General features: G+C 37.2%; 1 protein-coding gene across 2 annotated transcripts in view; it reads left to right on the forward strand.

Annotated features, from left to right (window-relative positions):
- Positions 1-14,947, forward strand: part of Ip259 (NSA2 ribosome biogenesis factor-like IP259) — a 40,475-nt gene that overhangs the window by 22,102 nt on the left and 3,426 nt on the right. Inside the window, exon 1 of one of the 2 annotated variants that reach the window (XM_090369483.1) lies at positions 8,518-8,644. The exons of the other annotated variant lie outside the window; for it this stretch is intronic. The gene's annotated coding sequence lies outside the window, so the exon portion shown is untranslated. Of the gene's footprint in view, positions 1-8,517; positions 8,645-14,947 lie in introns of those variants that run through there. 2 annotated transcript variants of the gene reach the window in all.

The raw sequence follows: 14,947 nt of genomic DNA on the forward strand, positions 1-14,947 counted from the left end.
GCAAATTTCCGCACGTCTATCCTACATCTGTCTTTCCTCAATTTGAATTTAGGCCCTCTCAGGTGATTTTTCTGAGCTAGAGGAAGAATCCCATCAGCATTGAGCATGCTTAAACCATTCAAGGCTTTATACACCTCTATCAGATCACCTCGCTGGTGCCTAGTCTCCAGACACTGTAATTTGCAAAACTTAAGCCTTTCTTCGTAAGAGCACCCCTTTGTTCCATTCACTAATCTTGTTGCCCTTCTCTGTACTCGTTCCAGCAGCTCTACATCCTTCTTGAAATGAGGCCTCCAGACCTGTATACAGTACTCTAGGTGTGGCCTGACCATTGCCTTATACAATGGAATAATCACCTCCTTGTCCCTGCTGGAAAAATTCCTGTATATCATTGACAATACTCCATGAGCTACTCTTGCAGCCCGTCTGCACTGCTCAGAGAACTTCATATCTGCCTGCACAACCACCCCCAAGTCCCTTTCATTCTCTACCACTGTCAGTGTAGTACCACAGAGTTGATACGTTGCTCTGGGGTTGCTGTTTCCCATGTGGAGTACTTTACATTTGTCAATGTTAAACTTCATTTGCCACCTCTCAGCCCATCTGCTCAACCTTTCCAGATCCTGTTGCAGCAGCATAGTGTCAGTAGTGTCCTTGACAACCCTGCCAACCTTTGTATCGTCTGCAAACTTGGACATTAAGCTTGATATACCATCATCAATATCATTTATAAATACAGAAAACAATAATGGACCCAACACTGAGCCCTCAGGGACTCCACTAATAACATTAGTCCACGATGAGCAGTGTCCATTTATTACCACTCTCTGTCTTCTCCCCCTCAACCACCCCTTTATCCATAGCAGCAATTTGCCTCCAATGTCACACTGCTCCAATTTGTGTAGCAGTCTTCCATGTGCAACAGTATCAAAAGCCTTTCTAAGATCCAAGTATATAATATCAAAGTTATTCCCTGCATCCAGTTCTTTTGTGACTGCATCATAGTATCCAATCAAGTTGGTCAGGCAAGACTTCCACTTAACAAAACCATGCTGTGTCTGAGCTATAACTGAAGTCTTGTCTAAATGATCCTGCAAAGCTTCCTTAACCAGTGCCTCCATTAATTTTCCTGGAACAGAAGTTAAGCTCACAGGTCTATAATTACTTGTGTCAGCCTTTGATCCTCCTTTGTGAATTGGGGTCACATTTGCACATTTCCAGTCTATGGGTACCTCCCCTGAGTCCAAGGAAGCTCTCATAATTATGGCTAAGGGTTTGCTTACTTCCTTTGCTGCCTCCTTTAATATAACTGGATAGATCCCATCCACCCCGGGTGCCTTTCTTGTGTTTATCTTCAACAGTTTCTCCTCCACTTTATACCCAGTTATTTCAAGTTCTGTAGCTTACTGCTAGAGTTGAATACACCTCTGGCATTCCCCTTGCTGAATAACACCTCATGTGTGAATGTCGATGCAAAATATTCATTTAGTTTGTTAGCAACCTGAGCAGGATCATCAAAAGTTGACCCATCAATATCAAGTGGACCAATCTGATTCATCCCCTTCCTTCTAGAGTTTACATAAGTAAAGAACTCTTTGCTGTTTTTCTTTGCATCCCTTGCCAAGGATTTCTCGTAATCTGCCTTCGCCTACCTAACCTACTTTGTAACTTGGTTGCATATCAACTTGTATCTATCATAGGCTTCTGTGTCATGTGTTAATTTGTAAGTATCCCAAGCATTTTTCTTCTCTGCCATATGCCTCATTAGTTCATCTGACATCCATTTTGGCCTAAACCTTGAACAATATTTCTTAGTTGGTATGTAAAGCCTAGTAGCTTCCAAGATAAGTTCTTTGAATGCTTCCCATTTTGAATTTGCTGTTGGTAACATCATCAGTTGGTCCCACTGTATAGAATTTAAATACTGTCTCAGTCCATCGTAGTCGCCTTTACGGAAGCAATAACCCTTCCCTTTACCCCTAATGGTAGTTACCTCTTTCAGTAAATCCCACTTCAGCACACTGTGATCACTGCCACCTACTGGTTCATTTATCTGCAGATTCTTAATGCATGAAGAATCACTGCTGATAATGAAATCAAGAGTATTACTCCCTCTAGTTGCCTCCCGAACATGCTGATGTAGAAAACAATCATCCAATAAATCCACAAAAGCTCTGTTAGTGCGTGAGTAACCAGCCCCCAAATTCCAGTCAATATCTGGGAAATTAAAATCTCCCATTATAAGACTCTCTGATTTACTGGCCCACTCTATTTCCCTGTACAGTTCCTTATTATACTCATCAGAGTCATTAGGCCTATAGCACACTCCTACTCTCAATTTTGATCTCCCAATGCTTATGTCACACCAAACTGACTCAACACTGCACTGTCCAGCGATGTCGACTGGCTTCACTTCCTTGGTTTTTATGTGTTTCTTAACTAATAGCATAACCCCTCCCCCCTTACTATCCTGTCTATCCTTTCTGTAGACGTTGTACTCCCCAAATTGCAGTTCTGCATCCCTTATATCTGTGTGACACCACGTCTCTGATATCCCAACAATATCTGCCTTTGATGTTTTGAGCAATACCTCAAATTCATCAAATTTATTTACTAAACTCCTAGCATTGGTGTACACGCAAGTATACCTGCACTTGTTTCTATTCTTAGCTACCCTAACACAACCCATGTGTTTACTTGTACCGCAATGGCTCCCAGCAGTCTCTGAAATACCATGCATCTTGTTTTTCAGGCTTCTGCTCATTCTAATAGAAGCAGTGCAAGAATCTCTTTCACCTCTGCCAGTGGCTACTGTCAATCTATTGGTCTTTGTCTCCCCCCAAGCTAGCAGTTTTCTGACCCACCTAACACTGCCTCGATAGCATCAGCAAATATTCTTGCACCCTTTCTATTTAAGTGTATCCCATCCCTGTAGAAGCAATCTCTCCTGTTAACAAGTACAGTCCAGGCTGAAAAAAATTCTACCCCTTGAGCCTTGCACAATCTTTCCAGGGCCGAATTGATCGACAAGGCTCTCATCATATACTCCACTACCCCGAGTGTAGTACCAACCAGTTGATACGTTACTCTGGAGTTACCGCTACCCATATGCAGTACTTTACATTTGTCAATGTTAAACTACATTTACCACGTCTCAGCCCATCTCAACTTTTCCAGATCATGTTGCAGTAGTGTACTATCATTACTGTCATGAACAACCCCGCCAACCTTCGTATCGTCTGCGAATTTAGACATTAGCCATAACACTACACTAATCCCGCTTATTTGAAGGCAGTATAAACCAACTATGCTATTTTAGTTTACGTTACATAGTACGTGATAATGTTACATAATAAAAATGTTTGTATTGCTAAATGTACACAGTAGTTTATAGGATCTGTGCTTGTAGCACAGTGGTATCCTATTCGAACCCGGAAAAGGCACGGTTCGAATCCCGTCGGTGACTCGAAGAACTTTTATGGGCTCCTTTCGCTGCGTGGCTGAGTTAGTCGGTCTCAGGCTTTGATAGATAGCAAGGTTTCTCCACGGAAACATAGGGATTTATCGTTTAGCAAAGCAGACCAATCAACCAGAGAACACATGGAATTTACAGACACAATACATATGGGTAATTGAAAGGTGCTTTCCAGTTGACCCTAATATAATAGTTTAGGTATTTTTGGTTTAGTAGTTTATAGGCTTAACAAAGACACTTCTAATATTAATTACACTGCTAGAAAGCTATGTGAAAAAAGGAAAAAAAAAAAAAAAAAAAAACCCAACTAGTGCCTATATCAATACTCTAAAAAACGCAACAGAAGTCAGCTTTGAATTTTAAGCGACTAACAGACTAAGTAATGAACAATTTCTTCAACCGAATTGACATAATTCAAACCAAGCCTATTCTACCCGGTGTGGAGAGTATAGTTATTATCACAAATTAATACTTACTGATTTGCGGTTATTATCACAAATTAATACTTACTGATTTGCGGTTATTATCACCACCTTGCTATCCGCGCAGTGCGTTCCAGACAGGACTTATAAAGTTCGCAACGTGTTACCACAAAAAAAAAAAAAAAAAGTTCAAAAGAGTTGCCTGTACCAACTACAGTCCATCAGCCCCTGGTAATGTGTCCTTGATAATTATCCAGAGATACTTCGCGTTGGTAGGCACTGCGGAACTGCAGCATCCTCAGCTTTTTAAATCTAAATATACAGTCAACGGAGTTATATGAAATTTTGTGAAGAACAATGCAAAGCAATGAGTTTTTTATTGTCAGCTCCCGCATATAGTATGCTCATCCTCTATTTCCAATAATCATTTCAATAATAAACGAATCAAAACAGGAGATCGTTTTCAACTTTGAAGTTTAACTGTAGGTGGAACTGTGCGCTACGCAGTTCCACGTTTAGATCCCAGTGGGTGAGTCAATGTTTAGTTGGCAGGATCCAATACGCAATTTTAGTTGTGATAAAACGAGTCAAAGGAACTGCGGAGAGAGCAGTGCCGATTTGAACAGTGCACCAAACTTGAATGAAAAAGTTTTTAATCTATTTTCAACAAATAAAAACCGAAGCATGGATTTTATTTTTAAACAAAATTTCGAGATTACCCAAGTCTGTTAATGGCAAGTGTCCAGTTAACGGTTTGTAGTATTTTTAACTTGCTTATTATTATTACCATCTATATCTACATGTCTTATAACCGAGGCAATTTAATGTAACTTTAAGAAGCATCACATGCATTTTAGTTTTCCATTACCATCTGTTCCCATTCAGTCTTACTCGTTGAAGTTCTAGTTCTAATATCCTGACTACTACACTTCTCGACAAAATTAACAGTACACGTAAAAACGTCTTGTAAGTCATGCAACTTGAGATGAAGCAAGAAAAAATTTGGTGAGAGGGTGTACCCTAGAATAACAATGAAATGAGGAGACATCGACAAACTTCGAACAGATATAAGGGACATTTTTATGGGTTATATAAGAATTACCGAAACAGTCACATTACAGAAATCGATATAAGATGCCCGAAAATATGGTCACATGACATCAGTATGGCGTATGATTCCCTCTAACGGCTACACAGACCTGACAGCGGTGAACTGTGCTCGATATGCAGGTGTCTATAAGATTCTGTGGCAACAAACCCTATTCCACCATCAGCGCAGACCATAGCTGACCATATGACTGAGCATTTGGCTGTTGTTGTGCAATGGGATGACCATGGGCGTCCCACACACATATTCCACCAGATTTAAGTTTGATTTAAGATTGTAATCGTGCTGGCCAAGGCGTTCGATATCTTCAATTTCAAGGTGTTCTGCGACCATTTCAGCTCTATGTGCAGTGGCGTTGTCGTGCATGAAAAGAATATCTGGGCCAACCGCACCCATTAAAAGTGGCACTTGGCTTCGAGTATCTGTTCTCTATAACTGTGTGCAGTTCCAGTACCCCTATCAAAAACATGAAGCGGTGGTTGTGGGGGGAGTGCTGGTATTGATCATTATTCTGCCTCACACGACAACACCTCATCCACCTTAAGTGTCCCTTTCTCTGATGTTGGAGGGCATTCCTCGTTGTCTCCAGATAATATAAGGTCTACAATTTGTTTGCAGGCAAAAACGGGACTCATCACAGAACAGAACTGTAACCCATTTTTCACAGCTCCAAGTCACATGTTCATGGCACCAGTTTCGACTAACTCTGCGGTGGTTTTGGTTTTAATGGGACACAAACCACTAGCTTCCTTGAGTAGAGTCCACTTGAACTGAAACTTCTTAACACAAACCAGTCGGAAATATTTTCACCTGTGGCCGCAGCAATCTCAAGAGACAGTTTATAACAGGATATCGTACAGTTCAGTCTTGCTGTTAGAGCCGGATAACGATCTGTTCTGATTGACGTAGCTCTCGGGCGACCTTGTCCAGCTCTTCTTGTAATGGTTCCTGTCTTCTGAAACTGCTTCCATAAGTGTAAAAGTGTAAAATTGTGTTAGCTGTGTGACGGCACCAGAGGTTTCCCCCATCTCCGCGTTGTATACTCTGTTTGTGTATCACAGTGCTCTGTGGAGGCCAAGAGATTTAAAGGTGTGTGGGGATAGGAATGCCGTGTAGTATTATGTTCTGTTGTTCTTCTGACTATTTAGCCGTTGAGCCCCTACTGGGACCGATCGTTGCCCGCATTTTGCCACGAACAGGCAGGTCAGGTACCCAGTAGATTTAGTAGATTTTTTAGGTACTCTGGCAGGCCCCTGCCACCTATTCCGAAGATTTCAATGGCAAGGACCTATGTAAAAAAAAGGGGAGCATTGCGATGAATTTACAGCCGAATTGGGGTATAGGTTTAAGTGAGATAGGTTAAATTTTGCACTAGTTCAATTAAGTTACTTTATGGACAAATCAAGTTCACCACCAATCACCACTAGAAGTACTGTCCACGTGTGGTCACGTGACTTCTTGTTGCTTTAACCACAGAGAAGTGCTCTATGGCTTTAACCCCGCCCGGTTAAAAGCAATGGTCATCCCATTAGCTCCCCGAATTTTCGTTAGCATAAGTGAAACAATGCTAAAAACCCAGAAGTCTTCATGTTACAATGCAAAAGTACATGGGCAATGTAATATATTTTCCTATTGTTCTCGAAAAGCGCACCTATTATCTATTATTTGTAGGCCACCCAAATAATTAAATTCATCTGCCGCGTTGTTTGTCTTATGTCTGTTAATTGCGTGTGTTCTATGGTCGATTTTTCCATTTTGATGGAGACGAAAAACCCCAAAAACCACATACAAATAATCAAAGGCAATAGTCAAAATTAATCAAGTCAAAAATTAGAACTTCCACAACGACGACACGACTTGTATTTTATATGAAGTAATACGTTAGTTGATTCCATAGTGCCGAGATGATGCTGCATGACACATTAAGCTGATGTGCCACCTCCGCCTCCAACTGCCCGTCCTCAAGTCATCCAACAGATCACCATCTTAAAGAATCGTCTAAACGACGATGACTTTCCACCCTGAGTACCGGAGATGTGGCTGAGCAAGCTAACTACCGGGAATGAAATAATGTAATCGCAATCCGTGATTTTATACGCATTGAATAATTTACATAATATGCGGCTCTGTAAGGTCGTAATTTCTATTGGATACTCGGAATATGCATGCCAGGATGCCTATTATACCAAATATTCGCCTTCGGCGACGCCGTTCACAATCGTCACCATCCTCCCCACACTGGGTGGAAAAGGCCTGGGTTCGAATCCCGTCGATGACACGGGGAACTTTAATGACCTTTTTTTCACTCCGTGGCTGAGTTAGTTGGTTTCAGGCGTAGCAAGGTTTCCCCCCCCCCCAGAAATGGAGTTTTTCGTCCAGCAAAACAGCAAATCGACCAGGGAACCTACTCAATTAACAGACGTAACACCTAGCACGGCAGATGAATTTAATTATTCTGGAGGCCTAAATATAATAGTTTGTTCACAATAAAATGTTCATGAATAAAATCAGATATGAAGTTTTCAGACCTAGTGCAGAGGGGCTGCCAGGGAAGCACATTGGGTCTTGTCAATGATATACATAAACTTTTGCTATCATGGATAAGCAGGTGATTATCCCTTTGTATAAGGCAATGGTCAGGCCACCCTTTCAGTTTGCATACAGCTGTGCTGGTGTCACTTTAGGATATGGGCTACTCAACAAGTAGAGAGAAGGGAAACGAGATTGGTGAGGGGAACAAAGGGGTGCTCTCGCCAAGAAAGGCTAAGCTCTGCAAAGTGCAACGTCTGGAAACTAAGCACCAGCGAGGTGATCTGATTGAGGTGCATAAAGTTTTGAATAGTTTGAGCAAGCTCAATGCTGATGGGACTCTTTTTCAGATTATGCAGTTGAGGCAGCATAAATTTAAGTTTAGGAAAGGACAGTTGCAGAATAGATGTGCAGAAATTTGCCTTTGGCCAGGGAGTGGTTGATTGCTAGGATAAATTTTCATCTGTCATTGTGGAAGTTGATGGCTTAAATAGATTCAAGGAGGAACTGGTCAAACTTTTGTAGCGAACGGATAGGTAAAATGGGAAGGTGTTTTTTTTTTTTTTCTTTCTTTTTTGTCTGATGCTGTTTAACTTGCTTTTTTGCATCACATGCCATTACTGATGCTAATAACATTTTGTTCTGTTAATGGTGTCGAGGAGTATACTTCCATCGCTTCTTAACAATTTAACAATACCTGTACTGTATTTGGTGTTTTGCTACGGTAACTGTATTTGGTGTTTTTGCATTCTAGTGTAATTTTTGTGAATAGTTTCAATTTTGTAGGTGTCGCTTTTTGTGAATGGTAAGTTCGTGTAGTGTGTATTTTGTTTTAGATTGAAAAAAAGTGTTTTGTTAAATTTATTACTTAAAATAAAAAAATAATGGCCATGATTATAATTCACTATCTACCGTGATTTATGAAGTTAGTAATTTCTATTATCATATGTTAGTATAATTCCGCTATTCATGAATTCTTATTTGGTCGATCATAACAGCTTTGCGATTGCGTTGGACGTACCAGTTTATCGTATAACTTGCAAGTTTTTCGTTAAGTACAGATTTTTCACAAAAGCATGGGAGGGGTCGAATGTAAAACTTTTTGAAGCGGTAAGTTCTTTAACAAATGCCTTATTTTTAATCATGAAGTATGTATATGATGTTATAGATATGTGTGGCTAACGGTCCGAGCATTGCAAAGAACTTCATGTTTACTTTCATATGAGTTATTGTTACTAAGATAGCAACACATTTCGCTGTTTGAAATGTTAAAAAAAAAGAAAAAAAAAAAAAAAAGCTTGAACTCCAGTATGTGAGGCTTACCCATGGATCTTTGCAACAGCGACTCATGGCTACTTGTAGCGCCGTCTACTGCTTCTTGGTAGATGTAACGCTGTGAATAATTATTAGCTCATTTGCTTTGCAATGCGTTTCATGTCGGTTTTTATGATAGGACGTTTTATAGGTTATTAATTACCATCCATTTCGTTTTTAATACGTTTCATTCACTATCAGTTGCCGTTCTTTTCAATTGTGATGTTTTGTTTTGCAAAGTTTTACATTGCAGTGGTCATTTGTAGTTTGTTTAGGTAAAGGGAAAGATGCACAATCTTTTCAGTCTAATTAGAAAAGGGTCACTCAGATGACTAAATGCGAAACTACAAGACTTACCTTTGGCCTAGGTGCAGGGCCAGATTTACACAAGCTAAACAAGCTAGAGCTTAGGGCCACGCATTACAAGGAGCCTCGTTCTATCTTAAAAAAATCCTTTTTTTTTTAATATTGTCATAGGTGAACTGTAAGATAGAAGGGCCTCACATATGTTATAGCTTAGGGCCACGAGAAGTTTAAATCCGGCCCTGCCTAGGTGAGCAGGAATGTCACCAACATTGATTGGCAGAAACATGCCAAATCCCACATGATGCTTTTCTCTCCACTTGCACATGACACTAAGCTTTCTTCTGTTGTTTGATGAAGTCTATCATTTCCTCTTCTTCAGACTGAAACTAATCTTTCTACGACATTCGACGAACAGTGATACTGTACACTGGAGCAAGCTGTAATTATAGAAAATAGACAGCCAGTGATATGATCAACTGAACAAACAGTAGAAATGTCGTGTGAAAGGGAAAAAAAAAACCACTATCCAAAAATACTCGCTTCTTTTGCTTGAATCCACCCAGAATTAGTGGCGTTAAGTAACTTAACTCCTTTTCACTAAAATGAAAGTCTATTAAAAAACCCACACTTCTTTTGCTTGAATCCATCCTGAATAAGTGGTGTAAACTAACCTAATATTTTTTAAAACCACATAAAAAGAAAACAAAAATTCAACTTATCTTTCAACTAGAAGCAAGCTGTAATTATAGAAAATGTACACCAGTGCTACCACAATATGAAAAGGGGACTAAATGTCACATAATAAAAAAGTGCAAGATGCAAAAGCAAGTAAGACACACACAAAATTATATGTACAGTGACGTTAAATAAAGACCTACCAATCAAAACTAAGCCCCACCCCTCAATGACAAATAACAAACCACATAGTTTCACATTTAGTTGTTCAAGCGCCCGCTTAACTGCATTTTAACTGGAAAAGGTTAGGTTAGTTTGCACGACTTCAGGAAGGATTCAAGCAGAAAAAAAAAATAAATAAAATGAAATACAATAATCATGGGGGTTTTTTGCTTGAATCCCTCTGAAAGTAACCTAATTTTTTTTTTTTTTTTTTTTTAACTATAATATACTTAACCCATTTAACAAGAAAACAAAAGAAACACTGCCGGCTGAAGTTGTTTGCAAAACTGCACTCACTATAACAGAAAATTGTGGCAATTAGTAGCCAATTGCCAAGAAGTAGTGGACGGAGCTACAGGTAGCAAGGAGTTGCTGTCGCACAGATCCATGGGTGAGCCTCACTTACTGTAGATCAACTAAACAAAAGGTTAGAGATTTCTCTATAACATCTGCAATTCATTTCCCGTGCCTGGCTGGCATAATTGCTGCATCAATGGTAGCAAAGTATGCAACAGACCCAAAAAATAGAGGAGAGCTGACAAGGCAAGCGGTATTGAACTCATGAACATTCTTTGGACATTAAAAAAATGAAAGTTCTCAGACTGCAGGGCCTGCAGTCATGTCCAGGAAGTCACAAACAACAGGTATTTTAATCTGGCAAATGCATTTAATGAAAGAAAATGCCATGAAGAGCAACACAGAAAAATAATGACAAATGACTGTAATGACAACAAATGAAACTTAAGAAAATAATGGTTATTGATGATAGTAAAGTCAAAAGCTTCACTTTAATGAAAAAAGGTTAATCTTTTAATGAATGAGATGAAATTTGTTGAAGTTGTTCTACCATCACATGAAAATTAATCCTTTCAAATGTTGTTAATAAGTTGAAACATAATGGAAAATTAGTTAAGATTTTCAGAAATATATAGTGAAATAGAAAATATTGGTTAATATTGAGCCTAGTAGTAACAAGAAATGTTAGACTACTGAGTAGCCGTTATATCAGATGACTTTATGCTTACAGCGCTCGTTGGTTGACTGCTAGAGGACAACCACTCGTAAGTAACGGCATAGTGCTTGGTGCGCTTTGAATGCGGATATGCATTGTGGCACGTTACTGCTGGGGCCGTTTTATGCATATATGTGTAAAGGCAGTGAACATATTAATGGATTAAATTTTCATATTAAACTAATCAGCCACTATTAAGCCTCCATTTAAGCTAGAGAGGTGGCACTTCTGAACTACTCTATATAGGTGTTAAATGCTCAGAATGGCAGTAAAAATTGATCCTATTAGCAAACGCTATGAAAGTTACTTGGCATCAGTATTATGAATTTTGTTCAATTGTAGGCAGTGATGGGAGAGGCATGGCATGAATTCAGGAACTGCATTGAGAACTTCAGTGCTCAGACACTTCTAGAACTCAAAAGGAAGCAAACATGCTATTGTGTGTGTTTTTTTAGTTTATTGGTCGTCAAATTTTGATAGCTTTTAATACGTGTTATCATCAATGTATCCGAATCTAGCATAGTAAATTTTAAGCATATATGTAATTTATGTAAGGATAAATGGCCAGCAGTCAAGTTAGGTGGTTGTGTTGCCTGTGAAGATACAAATGAATTTTCAAATAACAAAATTTTGAGTTTTATTCATTCTACACATTCCTCCATTGAATGGAGCTTTGATTGGATTAATATTCAATCAGAATGAATAATATTTTATGCATATATGTTTCTTTTAGTATATGTGTATGTTTCTTATCAGTTTTACTAGGCTCTTCATATATTCTTATATAAGTCAGTTTTGAATTATATAGTTTGTATTCATAATAATGTCAAAGCTGAATTCTTTTTCACTTCTGCATTATATTCTATATAATAATTTGTTTATGTCCCTCTGTCCAGAACGCTCTTTGAACTTGAATAACTGAAAGACCAAACAAGCTTTTGACCTGATTCTTTTTGCAATAAAAATTTCCAAGAAATTTTTGACCAATTTTCAAAATTTCCATTATTTTTTAATAGTTCCGTTACAAAACTCTCGAGCAACAGTTCTGCTAGTTATGCAGAACTGTTGAACACTAGAACACTAGAATAATTATAATTTTGTCTGTGCAATAATTATCATTTTTTTTAAAGGATGAGATAGTTATACATGTAAAAAATTATCAAATTGCATTTTTAGTCGTTTTTTTTTAAATATATTTTATTACTCAAGTATTACAGTAGAACGTCTATTATCTGGAACATCAGTTATCCAGAATAATTCGAAAGGCTGATTTTTCTTCTTTTTTTTTTTTTTTTTTTTTTTTTGTTAATGGTAGTATTTGAGACAAATGTTTATTATTCTATGAGAGTATTTCTGTCTGTTTTTTTATGTCATATATCTGATGAAATGTTGGATTAGGACTGATGGGTTTTCTCGGAAACCATCAATGATAGAGTTTAGTCATTTGCTTCCGTGAACCCAATTTTCCGTGACATACAGTATTTTGTTCTCCTCATTTCATGTTATGTTCAGTTCAGCTCCAGATTCAGTGAGAATAATATCGGCCCGAAATTGTGCAATTTATTATTTTTTCAGTTTTTTTTTTGAGATAAATGTCAACAAAAAGAAACAGCACTGAAATGGGCAGAAAACCAGGAAAAATGTGATATAACCAGATTGATGTTATTAAAAAACTTAAAAGATTTAGCAGCAAAAATATAGGTCACAACTACAAGCAAAACAAAAAACAATTGAACAGTTAAAAAAAATTACTTTGAATTTTTTCCACATAAAATTTGTGGTAAAATACCTATTCAAATATACATACATATATAAATGCGCGAATTTTTATGTATAAGTTGTTATTATTATTTTTTAATTAAATATATATATTTTTTTCACACTATTTAAAGTCTTTTCTTTTACCTTAGTATATTGTAACAGAATTTATTTAATTTTACCTTATGTTCAATTATGCGGAAAATTTTGCTATCCGGAAGAGGTCTGACATTAATTATTCTGAATAACTGATACTCTACTGTACTTTGATATTAATCTTTACTTCTCTGAAAGAGTTGTGGTGAAATATTTGCCATTGGTACTCTAGTTGCAGTCAGTTCTGCTATAATGTGGTACATTTGTTCTCCGCGTTATTCATACATTAAAAACAACAGGGCTTATGGGAAAGACAAAGGCAGAGCACTCAATAAAATGTTCAGGTGGTAAGTAAAACAAGTTAGAAACCCAATAAAATTGCTAATGCAGGTTTAAACATCTTAAATTTCTAATAAATAAATATTACGGTAAATATAGCACTTTACCATATAAGATATGAAGTTTGATTGATATTTCTGTTCAGTGACATTTTCCTCTTTTTTTTTATTGTAAAATTTAAAACAGTAAAAAATATAAGCAGTCTTTTTCGCCGTTATAAACAATAACAACAAACACGGGATGCACAAGTGAGACAAGTTTACGAAGCTTAAAAAATAGGAATGAAGAGAAGATTCTGAAAATTTGTTTTTTTATATGATTGAAGATTTCATGGAAGGGGAAACACATTTCACCATAATAACGTAAAAATTCCAGAATTCATTGTGAAGGTAATCTGAATCCCCACTATACCATTCAAGTTTATGAAGCTTAAAAAATAGGAATGAAGAGAAGATTCTGAAAATTTGTTTTTTTATATGATTGAAGATTTCATGGAAAGGGAAACACATTTCGCCATAATAACATAAAAATTCCAGAATTCATTGTGAAGGTAATCTGAATCCCCTCCTACCCCATTTGCAACATTCACCTCATTTGAGATAGTGCGTGTATAAGTGTTTCTTTGACTGGTATAAATCAATTTTTACTATCCATATTTTCCACTGTAAAAGCTTAGGATTACAACCACAATTTGAGTATTCAGTTGAGTGTATAAATATTTTTATAAGTTTTAATTTCTTTGTTACACAAGGTTGTTCCCTATAATTCAGAAATATTACTCTTTATTATTATTTACATTATTGTATTTTGAAAACTTGCCATGTGGCTCTTCCTATACAATATAAAAAGGAGGGTTTAGTAAAGCAGTCTATCTACAAAATTTAATTTTAAAAGTAAACCTGTGTTAATTAAGTATAATGCTACTAAATAATGATCAGTGGTGTAATTATGTAACGGTGATAAGGGAATATAAAAAGAAGGGCTTAGTAAAGCAGTCACAGGGTGTTCATCTTAAAAGTAGATCTATATTATTTATATTAGGTACAACTACCAAATTGTACATAATACTAATAACAATCATTGGTGTAATTGTGTGAGGGTGCTAGTGAAGATTGTTATATAACAGAAGCTTACATCTTGTGAGTATGGGCTTGGCACACCCAGGGTCCTGAGCGGGATATCATCATTCATCTCTTTTTTTGGTGATTCCCTCCTACCTCCTACCCCCCCCCTCCCTCTTTCTCTCTCTCAGGGTACTCAAATTTTTTTTGACTGGTGCAGCATAAACCTCAGGCTTCCTTACACCATATGGCTAATAATAATAATAACTGGAGGAAGTGACAGATTTGCATCTCGATCATTTAGTTTGTTGCAATCTGTGTTTGAAGTTTCATGTATCATTACTGGTGAAGAATAGCTGTCATGCCATATACAATAGAGCAACATGTTTTTTTTTTTTTTTTGGAATTTTCTTAGAAAAAAGTCTTATCGTAAATGTCGACAAAAATTTGTCAAAGTTTCATGAATGTGGATCTGTTGGGAATAAGAAACACGAAAAGAAGGGTGTTCTTACACATCATACTTATGTTTAGGTGACATTAGAAAAATATTTTGCAATCTTCAAAGAAATCTTTAGGAAACTAAATATTCAAATGAAGATATCACTTGTTTCAGCTCATTTTGTTGTAAGA

This window comes from Mastigoproctus giganteus, chromosome 3 (genome assembly GCF_048544385.1).
Source record: "Mastigoproctus giganteus isolate SK-2022 chromosome 3, ASM4854438v1, whole genome shotgun sequence".
Classification (NCBI taxonomy): Eukaryota; Metazoa; Arthropoda; class Arachnida; order Uropygi; family Thelyphonidae; genus Mastigoproctus; species Mastigoproctus giganteus.